The sequence below is a fragment of the Rattus norvegicus genome (assembly GCF_036323735.1).
Source record: "Rattus norvegicus strain BN/NHsdMcwi chromosome Y unlocalized genomic scaffold, GRCr8 chrY_unlocalized_5, whole genome shotgun sequence".
In the NCBI taxonomy this organism is placed as follows: domain Eukaryota; kingdom Metazoa; phylum Chordata; class Mammalia; order Rodentia; family Muridae; genus Rattus; species Rattus norvegicus.
In genome coordinates this window covers 885,174-900,694 of record NW_026947408.1, presented here as the reverse complement: position 1 = coordinate 900,694, position 15,521 = coordinate 885,174, and the positions used below count along the sequence as shown (strand labels likewise).

The 15,521-nt window shown below is 34.6% G+C and overlaps 1 long non-coding RNA gene across 11 annotated transcripts in view; it reads right to left on the bottom strand.

Annotated features, from left to right (window-relative positions):
• Positions 1-14,365, bottom strand: part of LOC134484762 (uncharacterized) — a 165,801-nt gene extending 151,436 nt beyond the window's left edge. Inside the window, exon 1 of one of the 11 annotated variants that reach the window (XR_010062525.1) lies at positions 14,316-14,365. This is a non-coding gene — a long non-coding RNA (uncharacterized LOC134484762). Of the gene's footprint in view, positions 1-706; positions 1,023-11,972; positions 12,166-14,315 lie in introns of those variants that run through there. The other 10 variants (XR_010062517.1, XR_010062519.1, XR_010062522.1 and 7 more) reach the window with 10 other exon arrangements.
• Between the last annotated feature and the right edge of the window lie 1,156 nt (positions 14,366-15,521).

Genomic DNA, 15,521 nt, shown 5'->3' with positions numbered 1-15,521 from the left:
AGTGAAAATTTTACCAGATATCCAAGCCTGGAGATCCAGAAATAAATGCAAACACCTATGGTCACTTTATCTTTGACAAATGTTCTAAAACCATTTAATGGAAAAAAGACAGAATTTTCAAAAAATGGTGATGGTTCAACGTGAGGTCAGCATATAGAAAAATCAATTATTTAAACAAACTCACAGGGTGGGGGAACAAATGATCACATTGTTAGATGGTGACAAAAAATGAAAACAATCAATACCTCTTCATGTTAAAAGATTTGGTACATATTATAAATTCAAGGTCCATACATAAACTTAGTAAAAACAATATTACAAAAAGAGTACCCAACATCAACATAAATGGAGAGAACCTTGAAGCAATTCAATAAATATCTGGGAATAGAAAAGGTTGCCCAATCTCCACTTACTTCTTTAATATAGCACTAGAAATCTTATTCACAGAAATTAGACAACCAAAGGAGATAAAGGGAATTCAAGAAGTCAAAATATCATGATTTGTATATGATATGATAGTATATTTTAGTGACCCCAAAAATTCAACCAGAGAACTCCTTCAGCCAATAAACAACTTCTGTAAAATGGCTGGATATAAAATTAACTCAAACAAATCATTACGCTTCCTCTACTTCAAGGATAAACAGGTTGAGAAGAAATTAGGGATATGACAATTTTCACATTAGTCACAAATAATAAAAAATACCTCAGTGTGACTCTAACCAAGCAAGTAAAAGGTCTTTATGACAAGAACTTCAACTCTGTGAAGAAAAAAAAATGAAGAAAATCTCAGATGGAAAGATTTTCCATGCTTATGGATTGGTAGAGTTAATATTGCAAAAATGGCAAACTTGGCAAAAGCAATCAACATATTCAAGGCAATCGCTATCACAATTCCAACTCACTGCTTCATAGAGTTAGAAAGAGCAATTTGAAAATTCATTTGAAATAACAAAAACCCCATGACAGAGAAAACTCTCCTCAACAAGAAAAGAACTTCTTTACTTTTTCTTTTTTTTCTGCTTGTAAAGTTTATTCACCACAAGGGCACCCCTAAAGGAAGAAGCAGGAGCTGATATCTGATCTGTGTTCCTCTTGAAAGCCTTGCATCGTAACACAGCATAAGGTTAGCAAAAGGATGGGAAGGTTTGCTTTTCATTTGTGGAACATTCCGTACATGTAATACAATGTGCTCTGATCAAGTGCACCCACAATCCCTCCTGCTCCTCCTAGACCTGCCCGCATCTCATCTCCCTTCCAAATTTCTGTAGTCTTTCGCTTAATTTTTTTTGCATATTTCTAACACTGGATCCTTTCATTTCTTTTTTTAATTAACTTGAGTATTTCTTATTTACATTTTGAGTATTATTCCCTTTCCCGGTTTCCAGGCCAACATACCCCAACCCCTCCACCTCCCCTTCTTTATGGGTATTCCCCTCCCCATCCTCCCCCCATTGCCGCCCTCCCCCCAACAAACATGTTCACTAGGGGTTCAGTCTTAGCAGGACCAAAGACTTCCCCTTAAATGAGTGATCTTACTAGCATGTTCAATGCTACTATGAGGTCAGAGTTCAGGGTCAGTCCATGCATAGTCTTTAGGTACTGGGTTAGTCACTGGAAGCTCTGGTTGCTTGATATTGTTGTTCATATGGGGTCTAGAGCCCCTGCAAGTTCTTCCAGTTATTTCTCTGATTCCTTCAACGGGTTTCCTGTTCTCAGTTCAGTGCTTTGCTGCTGGCATTTGCCTCAGTATTTGCCATATTCTGGCTGTGTCTCTCAGCAGATATCTACAACTGACTCCTGTCTGCCTGATCTTCTTTGCTTCATCCATCTTGTCTAATTGGGTGGCTGTATATGTATGGGACACACGTAGGGTAGGCTCTGAATGGATGTTCCTTCTGTCTCTGTTTTAATCTTAGCCTCTCTATTCCGTGCCAAGGGTATTCTTATTCCCCTTTTAAAGAAGGAGTGAAGCATTCACATTTTGATCATCCATCTTGAATTTCATGTGTTCTAGGCATTTAGGGTAATTCAAGCATTTGGGTTAATAGCAACATATTAATGAGTGCATACCATATGTGTTTTTCTGGGATTGGGTTACATCACTCAGGTTGATATTTTCCAGTTCCATCAATTTGCCTATGAATTTCATAAAGGCATTATTTTTGATAGCTGAGTAACATTCCATTGTGTAGATGTACCACATTTTATGTATCCATTCCTCTGTTGAAGGGCATCTGGGTTCTTTCCAGCTTCTGGCTATTAAAATAAGGCTGCTATAAACATACTGGAGCATGTGTCTTTTTTATATGCTGGGGCATCTTTTGGGTATATGCCTAAGAGAGGTATAGCTGGATCCTCAGGCAGTTCAATGTCCAATTTTCTGAGGAACCTCCAAACTGATTTCGAGAATGGTTGTACATTCCCACCAACAATGGAGGAGTGATCCTCTTTCTCCACATCCTCGCCAGCATTTGCTGTCACCTGAGTTTTTGGTCTTAGCCATTCTCACTGGTGTGAAGTGAAATCTCAGGGTTGTTTTGATTGGCATTTCCCTTATGACTAAAGATGTTGAACATTTCTTTAGGTGTTTCTTAGTCATTTGGCATTCCTCAGCTGTGAATTCTTTGTTTAGCTCTGAACCTCACTTTTAATAGGGTTATTTGTCTCCCTGCGGTCTAACTTCTTGAGTTATTAGTACATTTTGGATATAAGGCCTCTATCTGTTGCATGATTGGTAAAGATCTTTTCCTTCTTTGGGAATCACTATCCCTTACCTCAAACTGTATAACAGAAAAATAATGATAAAAATTTAATGGTTATGGTACAGAGACAGATACTCACATCAATGGAATAGAATTGAAGACCCAGAAATGAAGGCACATCCCAGGCACTTGATATTTGACAAAGGAGCCAAAACCATCCAATGGAATAAACATAGCATTTTCAACAAATAATGCCGGTTTGACTGGAAATTAGCATGCAGAAGAAGGGAAATCAATCAATTCTTATCACCGCATGCAAAGCTCAAGTCAAAGTGGATCAAGGGTCTCCACATAAAATCATATAACCTAACACTAATAGAAGAAAAAATGTGAAAGAATCTTGGACACTTGGGCACTGGGGAAATTTCCTGAATATAAAACCAATGGCTTATGCTCTAAGATCAAGATTTGACAAATGGAACTTCATAAAATTGTAAAGCTTTTGTAAGGAAAAAGGCACTGTCATTAGGAAAAAGGAGCAACCAATCGATTAAGAAAAGATCTTTACCAATCCTACATATGATAGAGGGCTAAATTCAATCTAAACAAAAACTCAAGGAATTATGTTACAGGGAATCAAATAGTCCTTTCAAAATGGTGTATAGAGCTAAACAATGAATTCTTAACTAAGGTATATCAACATCCTTACCCATCGGGTAAATGTAAACCAAAAAAAAAAAAAAAAAAAAAAAAAAAACCTGAGGGGTTCCACAGCACACCAATCAGAATGGCTAAGATAAAAACAAATTCAGATGACAAATGATAATTAAAAGGAGGTAGAGAAAGAGGAACACTCCTCCAATGTTGGTGGGATTGCAAGCTGGTATAACCACTCTGGAAATCAGTCTGGAATTTTCTAACACAATTGGTAATACATGAGGATCCTGCAATACCACTTCTTGGTTATTTACCCAAAAGATGCTCCAACATGTAACAAGGACACATGATGCTATATGTGTATAGCAACAATATATATATATAATTATATGTGCATACATACATATATATTGTATTATAAACAGACACACACACACAAACATATTCATAAGAAAGAATCCACAGGTCATATGAAGCCCAAGCATAAAGAAGACCAAAATGTGGATGCTACATTGTTTCTAAGAAAAAGGAACTAAATATTCATGGGAGGAAATACAATGATAAAGAGTCAAGCAGGGACTGAAGAAGGGTTAACCAGAGACTGCCCCACGTGGGGATCCATCCACTATGCCGCCACCCAATCCAGACTTTATTGCTGATGCCAACAAATCCTTACTGATAGAAATCAGATATGGATGTCTCATGAGAGGCTCTGACAGATCCCTACTGATATAAATGAGGATGGTTGCAGCTAACCATTGGATTAAACAAGGGGGTTTCAATGGAAGTTTTAGAGAAAATACTTAATGATCTGAAGGGATTTGCAAAACCCCAGGAAAAACAACACCACCAACCAACAAGATCCCACTATAAATTCGGGGGATTAAACAACCCACTAGTGAGTACAGATTGAGGAACCCACGATACCAGCCACATGTGTGGCAGAGAAATGCACTGTCGAGCATGATTGGAAGGAAAAGCCTTTAATACTGTGAAGACTTATATCCCCAGTGTAGGGTAATGCCAGAGGATTGAGGTTGAGGTGGGTTGGTTGGGAATGGGAACATCCTCAAAGAAGCTGAAGTGGGGGTTTATGGGAAAGGTAGGAAAGGATATACCATTTGAACTGAAAATACATAAAATATTCAGGAAAAATTATTAAATAAAAATGACACTATGTCTCATTAAATTAATAGTAAAATATCATTTCCCATTTCTGATATTGGCTCAAATATTAGAGTTTAGCATTAATTTCTTTGGTCTCTTTTGCTGTCTATAGCCAATATGTCCCTTTTTTCTATGCCTTATTTTAAAAGAACTGTATTTTACAATTTAAATAAATATAGAATGGAAAAATACTGACATCATTTGTGACTCAAAGATAATAACAATTTTACTATATTTCCCTTTAGTAAAAGTTAGACATCTCCGTGAAGACACTTTGATGGATAATATCAAAATATGTTTATAGGAATGGTACATCAAGTACTTTTTGTTAATAGCGTCAGTCAGGAAATGGTTCTAATATTTATGCATTATGGTAGCTGATTATGGAAGAAACTAAATGTTCTTAGATTTTGTAATAATGCATATAAATAATTAATTCTTAATGTTTGTTGACAGAAGGAAGTTATCAATGAATATATATATATATATATATATATATATATATATATATATATATATATGGCACACGTTTCTAATATAAATAGAGCAAATTAAATATATAATTTATGAACTAAAGGTGAGTAAAAGTAAGATCTATCATTGATTCTACCTACAGTTGGAGTTAAGACATGATTCATGGATCCATGTATTTCTTTCTAGACATCCAATGAGATAAAATTAGTGTGGAAAAAGATAAAAATGCAATTAGCATGTGTGATCTAGTGTACATATTTAAAAATTGCTTTTGAAAAATACTCAGAAAATATTTTCAAGGTTATATATACATCATATACAAAAATTAACTATGTCCATAAATTGTCAATATCACTCAAGCTACTTTCTCTGGTCTTATTTTATTTGAATTATCAAATGAACATGTATATGTATGTATGTATACTCAAACAGGCACACTCACACACACACATACACACACACACACAAAATACTTCTAAAAATTTAAAACAAATTAGTAAATAATAGTCTTTCAGAGAAAATAATGAAAAAGGATGAACTAAATTCCAGTACTCCCAAAAGTGTACATTTTAGCATATAAAACTTTGCCTTATAAGTTTTAGAAAAATACATATGTGGCCAATATATGTAATCAGATCCCATTTGGACTTATTACTCAGAGTTAAAGTAGATAATAAAATGGAGTGGGAAAAATATTAAATAACAAGATTTAGCTATACTTTTTCAATTATACAAAAAAATCTGAGAAACAGTTAAATGACACAACATTTAAAATTGCTTTCTATTAAGCATTGATATCTACGTTTAGTCTTCATAGTCTAAATAATAGAGAGAACTAAGTCTCACAAGTTGTTTCCTGGCTTAAATACAATTTTCTTTGCTTGTGAATGTACACAGAATCAATTAATATAATAAAAATGGATAGATGTTGTGTTACAAAAAGTAAAAGACCTTTTGTTTATTTATTCGGTATGAATTTATTTTTGTAGAATGTCTTCCCATGTTTCTGTTGGATATTTTATAAATCCTTACTTTGGTGCGGTTGGTGCTTAAATTTAACTGAACATGGCTGCATATGTCAATATAGTAGAAATGGATTCTTGGGGCAGAGATTACCTTTGTGTTAAACCTGATTAAAATGAATGGTGGTCACAGTGTGCACAACCAAATAGAAGGTAATAAACTGTGGCTTCGGGTACCCATCTTTTTATGAGATTTCACTTTGTAGTGTTGGAAGAATTGTTCTGTGATATCATGAGATTGTGCAGTAAACAGTCCTTTTCTTTATTCCTGTAATGAAAGCAAACATTTATTGTTTTCAGTTCCTTCAGAGAGCTTGCTAGGAGACTAGATCAAGGAGGAACTTGGGAAGAGGGACTTAGATATGCAAAATATATTTTTGGTATTGGATTTCTTCTAGGTACTTTAGGGAACTAACTTCATAAGATTTGGAATATAATCAGAAAAGAGCTTGTTAAAGATGTAGAAAAGCACGTGGTGTGGTTGCACAGGCCTTTAATCTTAGTACTAGGGAGCAGAAGCAGGCAGAACTCTAAGTTCAAGGCCAGCTTGGTCTACAGAGAGAGAAAGAGAGAAAAGGTGAGAGAGAGAGAGAGAGAGTTTTCTGGTACTGCCAGGGATATAAAAGAAACACTGTCAAAAAAATGTTCAAGAATAAGTTCCGTATTATACAGAGAAAAAAATTCTCATTTTATTTTAGTAAGATGTTAATAATTTTTTCTTCATTCTAATGAAATGACTTAGCTATAAAATAATCTGAAGGCACCGAAAATGTAAGAAAAGGTGCTTTACATCACTATTCCCTTAAACTATAAGTTGAATTTTTATTAAATAAACCTATGTAAATACACTTTGAAGGCTTTTCTGTGATTAGCTAAAGGGCTTTACATTGTGAATTAAGAATGGTGAATTTCAGGCCAATCTTGAAAGGTCATCACTAAGGTGTAGAAGCATATTAAGCATACAAAATCAAATATAAAATTTTGCACAATAAAGAATGAGAACCTTTAATTGGTTTTCCTCTAATGTAAACACTTTCTTTTTGTTGAGTGAAGATTTTATGATTTGAACTAATTTTATGAGAAATACCACCTGCTTTCAGAAGATAAGAAACAGAGAGAGATGAGGAAAAACATATGCTAAGGAACAATGAACTGGGATAGAGTATTCTAGGTAATATATAGATCAATAAATTTGACCCGTCTGTTACTGGTAAGGTGGGGACTTCATTACGCATATTTATGTACTTAAAAATGTTTTCTTTTCTTCTTAAGTTGTATGGTTGCTCTGAAAACACTGGGTTTTGTGTTAAGATCTTTGCATATTTAATGATAGTTTTGAAATATTATGTTATAATCAAAAGCCGTGCTTTGTACAAACTTTTTAAGCAACAAAAAAGAGAATTGTCCGCTTGAGTTTTATGAAGAAAGTTAGTATGTTAAACATGAATAAATTTTTCTGATATATGCCTTCTCTTCATATACCATGCTTATTGATGAATCCTTAGCACATAGGAATGAATAGTAACCATCTTAGTATAGTTTCAGGATTTTATAGTATATTGTTTGACACGTGCATTTCTATTAAAATGCTATCACTTTTCTAATTCTCTTAATTTAACTGAAGAGGTTTTCCATAACTTCTAGTCCGTTTTTAATTAATTTAACAGGTCTTTGGTGTTATTATTGAATTTTATGACAGTATCTTCTTAATGTTCTTTATTTTTAAGGTAAATAGGTAAATATATATATATATATATATAACAAAAATATTTTATAAAATATTAAATTATTAGTGGAAAATCACTTAGTGATGGACAATTTTATAAACATTCTCTAAAGTATGAATATTCTACAATTATAATTAGTATTAAAACATTATATATACCACAACCTTTATTAACCTTAGCATACACTGATCTAGTTAACATAACCACAAATTTTTATCTGTAAAATTTTTTTCTTAGTTTGTCAGTAATTAATCTTGACTTCTCTATCTGAGCTTTCTCATCATTATTCACAAAAAAATCTATTGTTGTTTTATTGAGAATAGTAAGGAATGTTCATTGATATGTAGATACATAAGAATATGACAATATACGAAATGGTATTTCATTAAGCCCTAGGAAAACTAAACTATCATGGTTTCAGGAAAATAAACGTAACTAGAAAATATACCGAGTAAGGTAGCAAAGACTCAGAAAGGCAAATACCATGTGTTCTTCCTCATATAGATCATAGAATCTCCTTCTAATATACTTGTATTTATGTGAAGCTGTGGATGGTTTGAGTTTATTTAACTGATATAGGTCGCAGACATTAGAAAGTTGGGTTTTAAACAGTGTGCCATGGAAGATATTGAACATGTGGGATATGGATGTAGATGTAAGAATAATGAAGTGAGACTAGTATAAGTGGTGAGGGACATAGGACAGGAAGGAATAAAGAACTGAAAAAGCGAGGATGAGGTTGAATGTCAACAAGAATAAAATAAGACAACCTGTTACTTTATAGGTTAGGTTAAAATAAATATTAAAATTTAAATCTAATACCATTATGTTTAATGCTATATACATCATGTTTGAGGAAAAGTGCCAGCAAGTGATATCAAAATGGAAATAATATATTTATCTTATTTGATCTTAGTCAAATTATCCATAATTATTTGGTAAAAACATCATTTGTCTGCCAAATTTATTGTACCACTTAAAAAATTGCCTGTGATATAATCAAACTTTATGATAGTAGACAATTTTATTATTAGGTCAACTTTTAAAATCTGTGATTTGATCTATGTTTTAAGTTTTTTTTTTACTTAAATTTGTTCCTCCAGACATTCACACATATTAAATTATCATTTTCAAAGTTGAATACTAATATAAAAATATGATCCAGCAGGGTTTTTGAAATTGCTCAATTATAAGTAATATTATCCGTAAACTACAGGACATTCTCCACTAAGCTCATAGATACAAAGAAGATACACAAGAAGAATGCCCCAAGTGAATATGATTGAGTCTCATGTAGAATGGGCATAAAATTGTCTAGGAGGCCGATTGAGGGAAGGAACTAGATGGGAGATGGAAGGAAGAGGAAAATGGATCCTGTGTTGGAAGGGAGAGGAGATATGACCCGATAGTCAGGAGAAGGAAAGGATATCTTGAACTTTTAGAGATGAGGAGGTAGGGGAAATCTCCAGGAAGAGAAAGAGTCCGGGATAATGAAGGTACGCACGAATCAATGGGGTTTACCGAAGCTGTGACTTACATTGGTGATATGGAACATTAAGAGGCCAACTCCTGTAGCCCGGAAGGACACCAGTGGAGGGATAAAGACACAAATACAACTACAAAACTTTCTAGGCAAAATTTTTCAAGCCTAAAAGAAATTTAGAACCGTATTCTAGGGTCTATGTTCTCCTTTGCTTTATTGATGGCTGGTAATTTTTGTATAAAATAAGGATTTGGGACATTATCATTAGAAGTAGGTATACAATATTTATATTGTTATATTCATGCTTTAGCTGGGCCCACTTTGTTGCCAATATCATTACAAAAATATAAAATTATAATTAATAATTTTTATAATTTTAATTTTATAATTATAATTATAAAATTAGAAAACAGAATTTTTGAGTACACATTCAGGAATATATATAAAGTCCTCTTTCAAAGAATGTACAATAAGAAAATGTAATACAATATTCATTCAATTTAACGTCTGGAGGGAAAATATTGGACTTTAGGAAACAGAGAAAACCTAGGAACTTGAATTGTATGTCACAAAAATGGACGTGGAAGTGAAATTATTATCCAGAATATTCTCCTCCACACCATGTTCCTAGATCTTTTTTACCCATGCCAAGCCCCTGACCAACATTCTCTATTCCGAACATGTAAGTACTAATGAAGCAAAGAGAAGTCTCTAGCTTTAAAGATATATAATATGTAAAGGTTTCCAGTATGTCACAGGAGACACTCTTGGAAAGGGCACCCTCAAATCTGGTCCATGGGAAAGTTCAGTGAGTCTTGGGTAGGTATTGATTGGGATTGCAGAAGTAGTAGCCTTTATCTGAGCCTTCCACACATGGGAATCAGGTGCTGCGATCTTCTTAGAATCATCTGGACTTCCCTGCTTGATATGGTTCCTGGAAGTCAGAGCGTTTATGTAATCAATTTCTTCAATACAAAAGCCAGTTGTTGGGAAGGGCACATTTGTTCTTCTCAGAGCTCGTGGCTTTTACTCATTTTGCTCTGAAGAAAAAGGTTCAAAGAATCAAAGGAAAGAAAAGTATGGTCTCCTCAGCAGTGTAAACACCTCCATGCTTTGGATTCCTATTGTGTAATTTGTTTATAACACTGATATCTGGAGGAGAAGAGCTTCTAGTTGAGACTTCATCATCTCAGTCTTTCCACTTGTATTACTCTGAATACCATTCTCTGACAGTGACTCTTTAGATTTCTGAGTCAATAGGTTTGATTAGCTGGCAGATTTCTTTTCTTTCTTTCATTGTTTTTATTTTTTATAAAATTTTATTGCTTTTTTAGCTGGATATTTCTACATTTGAATTTCAAATGTTATTTCCTTTCCCAGTTTCTTTTCCATAATTAGCCTATACAATTCTGCTCCCCTTCTTCTATAACCCACCTTACTGCCCCCTGACATTGCCTTGAACTTGGAGTCAAACCCAATGACTTCTCCTTCCATTGGTGACCCCAAGGCCATCCTTTGCAACATATGCAGTTGGAGCCATAGTTCTATCAATGTACAGTCTTTGAATATTGGTTTATTACCAGAAATCTCTGTTGCATTTGCATTGTTGTTCTTATGGTGTTGAAAGCACCTTTAGCTCTTTTAATCCTTTTTCAAACCCTACCAACAAGATGTCAATTTTCAGTTCACTGGCAGCATAGACTCCTTAGCTTCATCACTCTTATCTACATCTGGTTGCTGAATGTGTGTGTGTGTGCGTGTGTGTGTGTGTGTGTTTCTGTGTCTGTAGAGCTAAACAATGAATTCTCAAATGAGGAATATCAACATCCTTTGCCATCAGGTAAATGGAAATAAAGAAAAAAAATCCTGAGTTTCCACAGCACACCAATCAGAATGACGAGGATATATTTGGTCCCTTGTACAGCTATGGTGTTTGGTGGATTTTTAACATGGATTCTGCACTACTAGGTTAAGATTTTAGAATCCACAAATGACAAAGCCATATAGACTCCTTCCTATTCTTATGAACCTACTGAAGTAGAAGATTCACTGGACTTCAAGCCACTCCTCTCCCAGCCCATGTCATGAACTTTATGTTTGGACTGAATAAAGAATCATGGTAAAACATCCAAAACCCTCAAATCTGGCCATGGAAACACTGGAAGGTAGATATTAGAGAACTGCTATCTAATGCCACTGCAGAACCACATTATATAGTCTATGTTGTCCTTTCCTTTACTAATGTCAGGTAATTTTTGGATAAAATAAGGATTTAGGAGTTTATCATTTAAGTAGATACAGAATATTTACACTATTATATTCACTTTAGAACTGGGCCCCCTTTTTTCTAAAATCAGAGCAAAAAAATGGAATAGGATAATAGAACATTGGAGTACACATTCAGCAATATATATAAAGTCCACTATCAAGGAATGTACAATAAGAAAATGTAATAAAATATTCACTCAATTAAAGGTCTGTTGGGAGAATACTGCCCTTTAGAAAAGAGAGATATCTGAGGAAATTGAACTATAGGCCAGAGGAATGGAACTGGGAATAAAATTATTATCCAGTAGAATCTCCTGCACTCCATATTCCTAGATCTTAGAGACCCAAGCCATGCCTCTGGCTAACTTTCCTCATTCAGAGCATGTGGCCATTAGTGGAGCAGAGATAAGTCTCTACCTTAAGAGAGATTGAGTACATAAAGGTTTCCAGTGTGTCACAGGAGACATACCTGGAAAGGACACCTTCGAATCTGGTAAATGTAAGGAAAGCTGTTTAGCATGTAGGAGATGGCCGTTCTCAGTGACATCATAAATAGGACCTCCATGACAAATTTGTTGTAACTAGGAGAGCCCTAGCTTCTTCTGTGATGTAACAATTACTGTCCTGACAGGAACTGCCTCTCACATATTCCCTCAGTAACTCTCCGGTTTGCTAATTGGCCACTTATTCAGAGTAAACAGCCATTTGGGAGTGAGAACAAAAAGGATAAAGAGATCAGAGATGGGGAGAAAGAAGCTGACCTTCTGTCTTTGTATGAAAAAAAAGGAAAAATAAGTGGTACTTTGAAAAGTACAGGGAGCCCTTGGAAGGGTTGGAGTGGTATCGCTGAAGAGATAGACTTGATCTGAGACTTACACATATGGGAATCAAGAGCTGGAAGCTTCACAGAAGCATCTGGACTTCCCTGTTCTTATGGTACCTGGATGTCAAAGGTTTTATATCATTCATTTCCTAATTACAAAGCAAAATTTTGAGAGGGCACAGTTGTTTTTCTGAGATCTATGGCCTTTTTTTATTTTTGCCCAGAAGAAAAAGGTCCTAAGGAAGGAGGTAAAGACAAGTATTGGGTCCTCAGGTCAAAGTAAACTCCTCCAAGCTTTGGATACCTATAGTGCATTTTGTGTCTGACACGGATATCTCGGAGAAAGAAGTGCTTCTAGTTGAGACTTCATCATCTTTGTCTTACTACAAGTATTACTCTGAATACCAATTTAGATTTCTGAGTAAATAACTGTGATTAGTTGGAAGTTTTCTTTACTTTTATTTCTTTCTTTTTTTAATTTTTTATCAATTTAAGTGATTTTTAAACTGGATGAGTCTATATTTACGTTTAAAATATTATTTCCTTTCTCAGTTTCCTGCCCATTAAAGCACAACCTGTTCACAATCCCTTCTTCTCTAACCATAATTCTGCCCTTTGACATTCCCTTAAACTGGGAGACAAACCAAGGTAGAACCAAGGGCTTCTCCTTCCATTGGTGCCAAAAAAGCAATCCTCTGCCACATATGCATTTGGAGCCATATTTCTGTCTATGTTCATTCTTTGAATATTGGTCTAGTACCAGAAAGCTCTGGGTCATTGAGAATGTTGTTCTTTTGTAGTTAACAGCACCTTCAACAATTGAAATACTGTCTCAAAATCTACCAACAAGATGTCCGTTTTCAGTTCACTGGTTTGCCACTAACATTCACTTCTGTATTAGACATTCTCTAACTGTGTCTCTCAGGAAATATCTATATCCAGTTCCTGGTAGAATGCACTTCTTAGCTTCATAAATCTTATCTAATTTTGGTGGCTGATCACCATATATATATATATATATATATATATATATATATATATATATATATATATATATATATGTGTGTGTGTGTGTGTGTGTGTGATATACGTATGATATATATATAATGATATATATGTATATATATATACATATATATATATATATATATATATAATGATATATATGAATATACTTTTGGTGGCTCCAACAGTTATGAAGTTAGGGGGAATTTTAACATGGATTCAGTGCAACTAGGTCAAGAATGTAGAATCCACAAATTGCATTGGCAAATAGATTCCCTCCTGTTCTTATGAAACTATTGAAGATGAGGTCTCCCTGGTCCTGAAGCCATTCTTATCACTTCCTATCCTTCTCTATCTTATGTTTGGCCTCAAGAAAGAATCATGGTAAAACATCCAAAAACCTCAAATCTAGCCCTGAGACACTGGAACAGAAGAACCGAGATCAAAACGGACCTGAGAACCAAATTCTATACTACATGTGGTCTTATGCTTTACTTATATGAGGAAATGTTAGGATTTAATAGTAATTTGGTGTTTACCACTTGAAGTAGGTACACCCAATTTACAGTGTTATAATCACTCTAGAGCTGGGAGCCTTTGTTGCGAAAATCATTGAAGAAAATAGAAGTGGAAAAAAGAATTTTCAGTACACATTCAGGAATAAGTATAAAGTCACCTATCAAGGAATATACAATAAAAATTGAAATACACATGCATTCAATTAAATGTCTGTAGGGAATAACTGGCCTTTGGGAAAATAGAAAACGAAGAAAATTGAACTGTGTCACAGGAATGAACCTGAGAATGAAAATATTATCTAGAAGAATCTTCTACACTCCTGTTCCTAAATCTCATCGACCCATGCCAAGACCCTGAATAACTTTGTCCATTCAGAGCATGTAACCACTAATGAAGCAAAGAGAAGTCACTAGCTTTAGAGAGATGGAGTATGTAAACATTTCCACTGTGTCACAGAAGACATACCTGGAAAGGGCACCCTCAAATCTAGTCAATGTAAGGAAAGCTCTTTAGCATATAGGCCATGGCAGGTCTTAGAGACATCATCATTAGTTCATTCATGAAAAATCTCTGGTATCCTTGAGAGCCAAAGCTTCTTCTGTGATGTCACAAGTATTGCTGTGACTGCAACTGATCTTCAGATGTTCCTTCATTACCTCTAGGGTTTACTAATTGGCCTCTAATTCAGAGTAAACAGTTATTTGGCCGTGAGAAAAAAGAAGATGAAGAGATATGAGAAGGGGAATAAGCTGGCTTTCTGTCTTGTTTTTTTTTTAAAAAAGAAAGGCATATGTGGTCCTTGGAAAGCTTAGTGAGTCCAAGGTAGGATTTGTGTGGGATCGCTAAAGAGATAGCCTTTTTTGAACCTTCCACATATGGGAATCATGAGCTGCAAGTCTCTTAGAAGCATCTGAACTTCCCTGTTCTTATGGTTCCTAAAATTCAAATAGTTTATATCATTCATTTCTTTATTACAAAACCCAAGTATTGTGAAGAGCACAATTGTTTTCCAGAGCTCATGACCTTTACTGTTTTTGTCAAGAAGAAAGGTACTAACGAAGAAGGGAAGTACAAATATTGTGTTGCTATCTCGAAGTAAACAACATGCTTTGGACACCAATAGTGATTTTTTTGTCTGCCACTAATATTAACGTGACAGAAGTGCTTCTAGTTGAGACTTCATCATCTCAGTCTTTCCACTAGTATTACTCTGCCACTTCACATTTACGAGTCAATATGTGTGATTACTTGACAGCTTTTACTTTCTTTTATATCTTTCTTTTTTATTTTTAGCAAATTTTATTGTTTTTTTTAACGGGATGTTTCTATATTTAAATTTCAAATATTATTTCCTTTCTGAGGTTCCTGAGCATAAGATCCCTACACATTCCCATTTCCTTTTTCTCTAACCAGCCTTTCTCCCGCATGACATTCCCTTGAACTGAAAGATATACAAGGGAGGACAAGGGCTTCTCTTTCCAATGTTGATCAAAAATTACATCCATTGCCATATATGAATTTGGAGCCATTCCTCAGTCCATGTACTTTCTTTGTGTATTCGTACAGTAAGAGAAAGCCCTGGTTCATTGGCATTGTTGTTCTTATGGGGTTGAAAGAACCTTAAGCTCTTCTAATCCTTTTTTTAAGTTTACCAAGAGCAGGTCCGTTTTT